The sequence below is a fragment of the Ovis aries genome, chromosome 1 (genome assembly GCF_016772045.2).
Source record: "Ovis aries strain OAR_USU_Benz2616 breed Rambouillet chromosome 1, ARS-UI_Ramb_v3.0, whole genome shotgun sequence".
Taxonomy (NCBI): Eukaryota; Metazoa; Chordata; class Mammalia; order Artiodactyla; family Bovidae; genus Ovis; species Ovis aries.
The window spans coordinates 262,461,440-262,473,308 of NC_056054.1; the positions used below are offsets into that span (position 1 = coordinate 262,461,440).

Genomic DNA, 11,869 nt, shown 5'->3' on the forward strand with positions numbered 1-11,869 from the left:
TGCCCCCAACCACAGGCTCTGCCGTCTTATGCTGCCCCCTTGGGCTCCCCCCGACACACCAGTGCCATCCGTGGTGGCCATTCCCTTCCTGGGGTCCTGTCTAGACCCTAGCTCTCAGGAGCATCCTCTTCCCTGGGGATGCTTTGGTTAAGACTTTGTCTTCCTGTGCAGGGGGTGCAGGTTTGACCCCTGGTTGGGCAGCTAAGATCCCACATGCCTTGTGGCCAAAAATGAAACAATGTGTAAAACAGAAGCAATATTGTAACGAATTTAATAAAGACTTAAAAATGACAGTAATATTTTTTAAATAAATAAAAATAGATACTGTGCAACCCCATAGAAAGAAAGGTACAAAGGTAAAGAACAGTTGGAGATAAGGAATCACTACTGGTAGCTGCCTCCGTGGGCCCCATGGTACTGGGAGACGCCCCATCTGGGGAAAAGGCAAAACCAACAGAACCATGGCACTTATTACTCAGGATTCCCGACTGTGTGACTGTCTCAAACAGAAACCCAGATCCCCGTGAAGCAGGTGACCAGAGGTCTATAAAGAGGAAGCGGAAACACTCCTCTCTGCTTAGAAAAGGGCAGAGTACAGGCACAAAGCACCGCACCCCAGTCCTCTCGTCTCCTTCTCAGCAAATTCTCTCCTCCTTTCAGTTTACAGCCTTTTAAAAGAATGCTCCATAAATAGTTGTCCTAGGGATTTAGACTTTGGGACTAAAAAAAAAGGAAAGAACCACTTCTGGTCACTTCTCTCCATCTGCCACCTCCTTCTCCAGGAAATAAAAGTCCACAGCCAGCTCGAGCCAGGATGAGGTGGGAAAGGGGAGGTGTAAGAAAATATGAGTTAATATCTCAACATATGTAATCTGGAAAAGCTACTGAAACCTCTAAGCCTCAGTTATCTCACCCATGATACGGGACATGCAGTTATCTCACCCATGGTACGGGATAAGCAGCATCTGCCACCATGGGGTTGTTGCAAAGACCGAAGGACACAGGCTGTGTAGCAGCCACGGCGCCGTGCTTGCTAGGCTCTGCACAAGCAGCCCGTTATTACTGTACGTGGACAGCATCTGACGATTCTTTCACTGTGTTCTCAGGTTCTATTTAACCTAAGAGGATGGAGCCACAAGGAAAGGGCCTTACTACCTTGAGGAAATAACAGTGATGATGGTTTGATGCAGAACAAAAGGATAGGAGCATGTGGCGTACCAGCCTGAGAAATCGAAACACCAAAGGCCAGGTCTCAGGAAAGAAGCCTGTGGTCCAAGTCTCAAGACCTGGGCATTTTTGTCTGGTTTCATCAACATTAAACTCATCATCTCACCCACAGCATTGGTGATGTGACCATAGACCAGAGCTCCTACTAATGGTAGTTTGACTTCGACATATAAAGTATCTTCCCTCATCCTGAAATTTAACCAAGAGAAGTAAAAGGAGGACCACATGTGTTACGGTTTCTGGCAAAGCCTGGACTAATGTAATTTCCTGTAAGAAGGCATTAACTAAGCATCATTTTATCGGGCAGGATTTTTGGAGAATAAATGAATTCCCCTGTTTGTTCTTATTCGGTGATAGCAAACAAAGGACACCCAAAGCAATGGGAAAAGTATTATAGAAGGGAGGGGTTTTAAAATACTGAAAAATCATTTATTTTATTTTTAAAAATATTTATCTATTTTTGTGGTTCACTAGATCTTCATTGTGGTGTGTGGGGTTCTCTCTAGTTACCCCATGGCATGTGTGATCTTAGTGCCCTGACCAGAGATCAAACCAGCATTCCCTGTATTGCAAGGTGAATTTTTAACCACTGGACCACCAGAGAAGGCCCCATGGTCAATATTTTTGGAAAATACAATCTTTCTTACCAATGGTACTAAGTAACAACAATAAATATTCAAATTTCTATTTCAGATTAAAAATTCTCATTATGTATAATGGAAATGTAATCACATAGGTGCTATAGGTTTGTTTGAAAGTGTTAGTCACTCAGTCGTATCCAACTCTTTGCAAGCCCATGGACTTTGTAGCCCACCAAGCTCCTCTGTCTGTGGAATTCTCCAGGCAAGAATACTGAACTGGGTAGCCATTGCTTCTCCAGGGGATCTTCCCAACCCAGGGATTGAACCCAGGTTTCCTGCATTGCAGGCAGATTCTTTACCATCTGTTCCACCAGGGAAGCCCATAGATTTGTTTGTATTCCCCCAAAATTCATGTGTTGAATTGTCAACCAAAAAAATATATATACAAGAACCTAGAGATTGTCATGAGTCCTACAGAGAAAGACAAATATCACGTGACATCACTTACATATGAAATCTCAAAAAGTGGTACAAATGAACTTATTTACAAAACAGACCCACAGACATAGAAAATGAACTTATGGTTACTGAAGAGGAAGTGGGGAGGGATAAATATGGAGTTTGGAATTAACAGATACACACCTATATACACAAAATAGATAAACAAAAAGGACCTACTGTATAGCACAGGGAACTACATTTAATATCTTGTAATAACCTGTAGCAGAAAAGAATCTGAAAAAGAATATATCTATATCTATGTACTGGAATCTCTTTACCACTAAAAGCGAGTAGTTGGAACACCAAAAGATTACTGTTAATTTATTGCCTTTCTTTATACGGGAAGATGCAAGAGTCTGGGCTCATTGAAATCATTCTCTTGGTAAACACCTTAATTATCTAGGGCCAGGGTACATGGAGGTGGGGGACAGGCTGCTGCACTGGCTGATGACTTGATGGCCATACTATCCTTTGTTTCACTACCCAACTTCGATACTATAAAGCTACGGTGAAAGAAGGCTGAGCACCGAAAATTTTATGCTTCTGAACTGTGGTGCTGGAGAAGACTCTGGAGAGTCCCTTGGCCTGCAAGGAGATCAAAGCAGTCAAATCTAAAGAAAATCAACTCCGAATATTCATTGGAAAGGCTGTTGCTGAAACTGAAGCTCTAGTACTTCGGTCACATGAAGTGAAGAGCCGACTCATTGGAAAATACCTTGATGCTGGGAAATATTGAAGGCAGCAGAAGGGGACGACAGAGGATGAGATGGTGGGATGGCATCATCGACTCAATGGACATGAGTTCAAGCAAACTGCAGGAGATAGTGAAGGACAGCGAAGCCTGGTGTGCTGTAGTCCATGGGGTCACAAAGAGTTGGGCACAACTTAGCGACTGAACAAAAACCATTGGCAGGTTACATTCTTCATACACAAATCCTGACTCCCAGTGTGATGGTATTAGGAGTAGGGACTCTGGGTGATTAGGTCATGAGGATGAAGTCTTCATGAATGTGGTCAGTGTCTTTATGGAAGAGATCCAGGGGAGCTGAGGACCCAGTGAGAAGTCAGGCATCCACGGACCAAGGAGGCCCTCCTGACCACACACTGAACATGCTGGCAAGCTGATCTTCGTTTCCCTGGCCCAGCAGCCAGAATTGTGGGAGATGCTTGCTGTGTGAGCCACCCAGTCTGCAGTATTTATGTTATAGCAGCCGAAACGGACTAAGACAATAGGCTTAATTTTCTTAAGTTTGAAGGATCACCATGTGCTCTGTATGTCTGTGGTGCCTCCTGAATGTGAAGGAGTTAGGTGTCACTGGCCTGCTGGACTGATGAGGCCCAGAGTTGGAGTATCTTGTTCAAAGTCCCAAGGTGGTCCAGGCTGTGGCAGGGAGGGGCTGGAGTCCATGCCCACTGTGAATCCTTCAGTGTAAGTATGTTGTCAGGCTGGGCACCTGTTACCAAGTGCAAGCTTACCCTGCTCAGTGCATGATAAGTCAATGAATCCAAGACAAGCTGTTGGGTTCAGGAAGGGACTTTATTCAGGAGCCAGCTGATGGAGAAGATGGCAGGCTATCTCCTCAAAATGACCATCTTGTCGGGGCCTGGTTGCCAGGTTCTTTTATGGATCAGAGATGGGGGAGGAGGTGAGGAAACAAAGTAAAAAGGCGGTTCAGTCCTTGCAAATGTCCCCTAGAAGGCAAGCCCCAGCGGGATGTGCTAGTTTCACTTCCTCACCATCTCACAGGTGGGTGGCTCAGGCCATCTCCCTCAGGCAGGCCATTATGCATGCTTACAAAAGTGGCAAGATGTGGATTAAAGTCACAGCAGATCCAGTGTAAATTCAAAATTAACCCTTCCCAGTTAAAATTCCCCCTTCTCAATGTGCATCCAAAATCTTGTGGGAGAAGGCAGCAGGGTGGGGGGGGGGGGGGGGGGGGGGGCGGGAGGGAGGCATTTTGCTTGTCAGATGGATCTTCCTGGGAATGGCTGCCCTTGGTGCTGGAGTTTTAAATGTTGAGACTTCTTCTTCTTTTGTTCTTGGAAAAATGCATTCGTTATACCTGTAGACTTAGAAATAATGAACTTGAAACATAGGAGGTAGAATCTCAGGTTAAGAAACTTACTTCTTCTCTATGCATGGGAAGAAAAGACCCTGAAAAAGACCCTGATGCTGAGAAAGGTTGAAGGCAGGAGGAGAAGGGGACGACAGAGGATGAGATGGTTGGATGCCATCACTGACTCAATGGACATGAGTTTTAGCAAGCTCTGGGAGATGGTGAAGGACAGGGAAGCCTGGTGTGTTGCAGTCCATGGGGTCGCAAAGAGTCACATGATTGAGCGAGTGAAAAACAACATTAGTCACATTTTATATACCTTAGCTACCTGGGGCCTGTAGTCCTGCTTTATCAGTGCTTCTCAGGACTCACCAGAGGGAGCGGCTGCAGTCTGTTACTCCGGATAACTAAAAATATGACTCATAACATTCTGCCAGGACATATCAGATTCTTAGGTTCTAGACTATCTGTACCATCTACCACAGAATTCGAAGTTTATTAGTCATTTGACAACACTTCCCTTGTAGTTTAACATACCAAAAGAACCTGATTTAATATCTCCCTTTGGGGTCCCTCAGAGGCCCTTTGAAGCACCCCAGAGTTACCTGGAGGTCAAAGGCACTTTATTATTAATTTGATTTGGGAAGTCTTGTCAAAGGAGTACCAAGTAACATTTTAAAATACAACCAGACCGTGGGTCACCATGAAACTTAGCTAAAGCAATAATAGAAGATTTTAAAGGCAAATACAGATTATTTAAAAGGTAACTAGAACTCTGTTATCAAAAGGCAGTTTAACATCTTCAGAAAATGTGTCCATTTTAAGAGAAGGAAAAGGGAAATTTATTTTTCACATTAGCTTAAAGTTTCATTTACTCAGTTAAACTTGTCTAAACCTTAGTTAAACTGACTGATCTTGGGCAAGACCATTATATCATTATCGTAGCACAGTTTTAACTTTTAAGTTGTAGAATATCCAAAGAGGTTCTAAAACATTATTTCTAAAAGTTCTTTTCCATTTAATGGGGCCTCCACTCACTTGTAGGTATATCACTTAGCTGGCTGATGTGTTATAAAGAGTGTGTGTTGAGGCTTAAGGTCCAGTGGAAATTGACTAGTCCACCGTCCTGGACCTATTTGCTTATATTCAGCCCTTGTAATGTCCTTGGACTATGTCATTCTTTCAGATTGTGTCCTGCCCCCTTTCCTTCTGTTTCATTGCCCCCCTCAGAGAATTTATTCTCATATTCGTATGAGAAGTAAAGGGGTACCTACCTTCTGTAGTTGCTTTAAGGCTTAGTGAAGCTTCGACCTTGCCTGTCAGGGAGGAAAAATCCCAGAATACCTGGTCTAGGGGCCCAGGGGTAGGACAGCCTTGTTTTCATCTGTATGGGCTGGAATCCTCGCAGAGTCGTCATTTTCATGTGGAACTGCTGCAGCTGCTTCCATGACCTTTCTGTGAATCTCCCGGATAATGAAGCCCATACTATAGAGCATCAGAGTACAAAAGTATCTATAAATGACAAAAGACGTCAAAGTCACGGTTAAACACCCGATCAATTGACAAAGGCATTTGAATAAACTTAATTCTTAACCAAAGTAACCAGAGATCTCAAAAGCGAATACACATCACTTAACCAGGCAGAAACATATTTTCTTGGGCTTCCCTGGTGGCTCAGATGGTAAGGAATCTGCCTGCGATGCAGGAGACTCGGGTTCAATCCCTGCGTCAGGAAGATTCTCTGCAGAAGAGAATGACACCCCACTCCAGTATTCTTGCCTGGGAAATCTGTAGGACAGGAGAGCCTGGCAGGCTGTCGTTCATGGGGTCGCAAAAAGCTAGACACGACTGAGGAACTAACTCATACAAAGGCAAAAATCTCACATAATCCATCATCGAAATGACACTCCAGGAAAGCTTTCCTCTGAACGGAAAGAAAACATCAAATCCACATCCTAGTTTACTCTCAAAAAAGACTCATTTACCCAACCAAACTCAACCCAGTCTTAGGAGGTCTTGATCATACATAACTCTTCAGCATATTTTTATTTCTCACACCTTCTACTGAAAGCACATATCTTAGTTTTCTTAAATTTTTTTCCACATTGAGGTACATTTTAGCTCACAAATTTGTAATAGATATAATGCCTTATTTATGCTAAACCTAGGCACAATGAAAGTATTATACTTAATATTAAATTTAATATGTTGATGACTCAAAACATATCTATATCATTATTATTAGATCAACAAACTTAAACACGAATACCATGTACTAATTTAATATCAAATATTTCCCAGTTCACGTGAACCTGAAACTCAAAATAACCGCAGCAATGTGATTAAAAAAAAAAAAAAAGACACATACAGACACCCAGTGAGACCTCAGTTCTTATTCTGGTTTCAATCCTGAGTCAGGTAAAGTACTATAAAACCCATTAGTTTGCACAAAGGTTGGATTGATATTGGGTTACCAGCAGATTTTTATTTTTCCTGTTCTAAAATCGCATTGCAAACGACAGCTGAGAGGAGACCAGATAGGACACCTGCACCTCCAAGATACACAGAAATGTCCACTTCCCTCTAGGGGCTCTCCGTTTTCCTTTAAGGAATCCCCACCGTTGTTAGTTTAGATGGTTTTTCCCTCTTCCCTCTGATGCAGCAGCTGATGGAGTTGGGGTGCCCCATGCGTTGCTGCTGGGGTATGCCAACTTGGGGTGTGACCGTGAACGTGACTCAGGCCTCACACAAGCCTCTGGCCCCAACAAAGTGAAGCGAGGGGGTCTGAGTGGGCGCAGACCCGGATACTTGGTGGGGAGGGAGCCTCAGAGGGGGCCAGCCAGGCACTGGGACACTGGTGAAGAAAGAGCATCAGAAGAGGACCGGACTTGGCCCCACCACCATCGGTTCCCCGTCATGTGCATGGGACCGGCCCTGCCCTGGACACTGTGGGCTGCAGCCAAGAGAACACTTGTGGTGCCAGGAAGCTCTCAAGTGGGAAGGAGGGGAGTTGACCAAAGATGCCACGGCTCTATTTTGCCCATTTAACTAATATACTAATGCTTTCCTTCAGGACTGATGGAGTATTCTCCACTTCTATAAGCTTCATAATACCAAAATGCTAAAGACCTACACATATTTCAACAAAAATGGCACAAATTTCAACATCAATGCTCCGATGAGCCAAGGCTCAGAATAGGTGAGTAGGCTTCACCCTACAGAACAAATGAACCAATTTTGGCTAGATAGCTTCAGTTCAGTTCAGTTGCTCAGTCATGTCCGACTCTTTGCAACCCCATGAATTGCAGCACGCCAGGCCTCCCTGTCCATCACCAACTCCCGGAGTTCAATCAGACTCACATCCATTAGCTCCTCAGATGAACTGATTCTGGTTCCCACTCAGGTAAATAGGCTTTACCTGATAGAACAGAGGGCTTCACTAGTGGCTCAGATGGTGAAGCGTCTACCTGCAATGCAGGAGACTCAGATTAGATTCCCGGGTCAGGAAGATCCCCTGGAGAAGGAAATGGCAAACCACCCCAGCATTCTTGCCTGGAAATTCCATGGACAGAAGAGCCTGGCAGGGGTTGCATGGGGTCCATGGGGTTGCAAAGAGTCAGACACAACTAAGCAACTAACACATTCCAAATATGCTACAGAACAGATAACTCAATTCCAGCTAGGCATCCTACCCTACAATTAATTATTTCCCAGATGAGCCAGTTCCCACTCGGCTAGCCCAAAAAACACCTTCCCCCTCCAACAGGATACACCAACCAAATTAGCCTGTCCTGTAAAGGAAATATATTCCCAGGGTGCACACTGGAGTGATCTATCCTACAAAAATTGAGCCCATCAACTTGTAACACAAAAGCACATGAAAACTACAAACCAGTTATCGGATTATGCAGACTAACAGACTGGTTACCCACCCCAGTATTCTTGCCAGAAGAATTCCATGGACAGAGGAGCCTGGTAGACTACAGTCCATGGAGTCACAAAGAGCTGGACACAACTAAGAGAGGAACACTTTCACTTTCAATTCACCCTACAAATTAAGTCAGTTCCTGGTCCCAAAGGCCAAACGCTGGGAGTAGCCAGCACTGCTTTCAAGGGGCCTTGAAGGAAAGATTCCCAAAACAAATGGTCCTAGCACCTCCCGATATTGGTTTCAATACCCCCGACCAGGGCTGGCTAGCCAGGAACAGCAAGGCTCCTGCACTGGTGCTCCAAATTGTTACCCCAAGTCCTCTCTGCTCACCGCAAGATAAGGAAGTGATGGGATCAGAAAGAGACTTTTTTCGAGAGTCGGCCGATGAAGAAGACAGCAGGCTAGCACCGCAAAATATCCATCTAGTCCGGACCTGGATGCCAGGTTCCTTTATGGATCAGATATGGGGGGAGGTGAGGAAACAAATTAAAAAGGCTATTCAATCCATGTAAATGTCCCCTAGAATAACAAGCCTCAGGCAGGGGAATGTGTTAGCTTCACTTCCTTACAGTCCTCCACAGGTGGGTGGCTCAGGTTATCTCCCTGAGGCAGGCTATTTAGTTCAGTTCAGTCACTCAGTCCTGTCTGACTCTTTGCAACTCCATGGACTGTGGCACGCCAGCCTCCCTGTCTATCACCAACTCCCAGAGCTTGCTCGAACTCATATCCATTGAGTTGATGATGCCATCCAATCATCTCATCCTCACTCATCCCCTTCTCCTCCTGCCTTCAATCTTTCCTACCATCGGGGTCTTTTCCAATGAGTCAGTTCTTCATATCAGGTGGCCAAAGTACTGGAGCTTCAGCTTCAGCATCAGTCCTTCCAAGGAATATTCAGGACTGATTTCCTTTAGGATTAACTGGGTGGATCAGTTTCCTTCAGGATTAATTGGTTTGATCTCCTTGCAGCCCATTATGTATGTTTATAATAACAAACGTGGCAAGATGAGGGTTAAAGTCTCAGAAGCAGCTCCAACATAAATTCAAAATTAACCCTTCCCAGTTACACACTCATGTCCTGGGGGCTGTGGTCAAGAAGGGTGCCAGGCCAGCCCTGTACCTAGAGATGGTAGGCCACAAAGTCAGGCCCAGGCCTGAGTCCTAGAGGCCGTTCTCCCGCCCCCAAGCGGTCAAGCACATGGGTGGGCAGGTTCTATGTTCCAAGTTTACTTCCAGGCCACAGAGCAAGTGCTGGCCAGATTGTTAGAAGTGCAGTCCCGCGTCCTGTTTGGAAGATGGGTTGACAGCTAGGAGACTGGATGGGAGTTGGGACTGGTAGAAATAGAGACTCAGCAAGAGACTGAAGTGAGTCCTGACCCTTCCTCGGCAGGGCCTGCGTGGCTGCATCCACAGTCGGGGTTGGGGGGCCCTGACCGCCCCCCGGACAGACTCCTGTTCTTCCCCCAGTGGACTCGCTGCTTGCTAAATGTTCGCCTTCTCTGCTTCTCCCCTCTCTCACTAGCTGCACAAGGAAACACTTTCCCTCTTCCCACTGGCCCATCACCCAGAGCCTAGCCTGCCTGGTTTTTCCAGTTGGACCGGAAACAGCCGGCTGCAGAGGTAATTAACCCCTGGGGCCCCTGGGGTTCTTTCCCTGGGCTTGGAGGAGAGAATGGCTCCCTGAGCAGGCTCTGCCATAGCTGGAAACCTCAGGCGGGGTCCCTCACTGGACATGAACATGTCCAGGCTGGGACTGTAGTGTCCAAGATACCTGGGTTTGGGTTCCAGTCTCCTAGGTTCCAGGGGTACAGCTGTTGGCCAGTGACTATGTCCTGCTTTGTAACGCAGGGACTCGGGGGTGAGCCTGTCCCTGCCCGTGGTGCCAACAGTTCCAGGAAATGATGGATCTGAACAGGGTTTGAAAAGACAACAAAGAGCAAACTATTGCACAGTTCAGTTCAGTTCAGTTGCTCAGTTGTGCCCGACTCTTTGTGACCCCATGGACTGCAGCACCCCAGGCATCTGCTATTGCACAGAACCAAACAAAACCAGCACCCCAGCCGGTAGAGACCAGCACCTGGGGCAGGAGGGAAGCCTGGCTTTTTTTGGAATCAGCTTGTTCCAGCTCTCCTTCTATGTCAACAAAGCCGCTGTTTACACAGCTCTGGGAACCCAGTACTGTGTGGAGGGGGAAGCATATTTGTAAGAGACTCTACTAGGCCAGACCCACACCACATAGGACGGGGTGGATCTTCTCTGATTTGAAAAGATCCCCTGGAAGGCGTAAAATCCAAAATTCTAAATCCAAGAGCAGATCAAAAGTAGATGTCTATTTAAAATGAGAATACATATTGCAAAGATACCCATTAAAGGAAGTAAAATCAGTGATATAACAATCAATATTATGATGCTGAAGCTGAAACTCCAATACTTTGGCCGCATAATAGAAAGAGCCAACTCATTGGAAAAGACCCTGATGCTGGGAAAGATTGGAGGCAGGAGGAGAAGGGGATGACAGAGGATGAGATGGTTGGATGGCATCACCAACTCAATGGACATGAGTTTGAGCAAGCTCCAGGAGTTCGCGATAGACAGGGAAGCCTGGCGTGCTGCAATCCATGGGGTCACAAAGAGTTGGAAATGACTGAGCGACTGAATAACAAAGGAGATGCTGCTGCTGCTGCTGCTAAGTCGATTCAGTCGTGTCCAACTCTGTGCGATCCCATAGACGGCAGCCCACCAGGCTCCCCCATCCCTGGGATTCTCCAGGCAAGAACACTGGGGTGGGTTGCCATTTCCTTCTCCAATGCATGTATGCATGCTAAGGCTCTTCAGTCATGTCCGACTCTGTGCAACCCCATGGACAGCAGCCCACCAGGCTTCTCTGACCAAGGGACTCTCCAGGCAAGAACTCTGGAGTAGGTTGCCATTTCCTTCTCCAATTACAAAAGAGAGGGAGGAGTAATTGAAGTGTTTGAATAGACAAAGTTCTTGTCTATTGGAACAGGAATACGTGCACGTCAATAGTGGTATTTTTGTAGTCTGAGGATAACCATGAAATACTGATACTAGAAATATTTAAGAGTAATTGCGTTGCTTGTAAGAATCTGTTCTGCAATAAAAGGACTGGAGATACAGTTACTGGCTTTTCATTCCTTTGTGCTGCTTCATTTTTATACTACATAGCATGAGTTCATTTTTTAATATAATAAAACATAGAGCAGAGTGCTTAGAGATATGATTAAAGTGTTTCATTTCAAAAGAATTTTAAAAAATGAGTAACTGCAATAAACTGTGAATTCTAACAAACAGTACCATGATAGCATAATTCAGAAGAACAGACTAAGGGTTTTATTTACTCTATGATATCTTTTAAACTACATTTTAGTGGTTATTCTTTGCTTGCTTCTTATAACAGCAATTTAAAATAATATTTCTTTAAAAAATATTTTATGTGTTTGTTCATTTGTTTGTCTGTGCAAGGTCTTAGCTGTGGCCTGTGGGATCCAGTTCCCTGACCAGTGATTGAATCCAGGCCCCCCAGCTTTGGGAGCATGGAGTCCTGGCCAGTA

The 11,869-nt window shown here is 45.3% G+C and overlaps 1 long non-coding RNA gene across 1 annotated transcript; it reads right to left on the reverse strand.

The window, feature by feature from the left end:
- Positions 1-255: 255 nt before the first annotated feature.
- LOC132657465 (uncharacterized) lies at positions 256-10,151 on the reverse strand. The gene is made up of 4 exons (XR_009595686.1): positions 10,069-10,151; positions 8,628-8,745; positions 7,727-7,833; positions 256-5,878 (listed from the first exon to the last, which is right to left on the reverse strand). It is a non-coding gene; the product is annotated as an uncharacterized LOC132657465 (long non-coding RNA).
- Between the last annotated feature and the right edge of the window lie 1,718 nt (positions 10,152-11,869).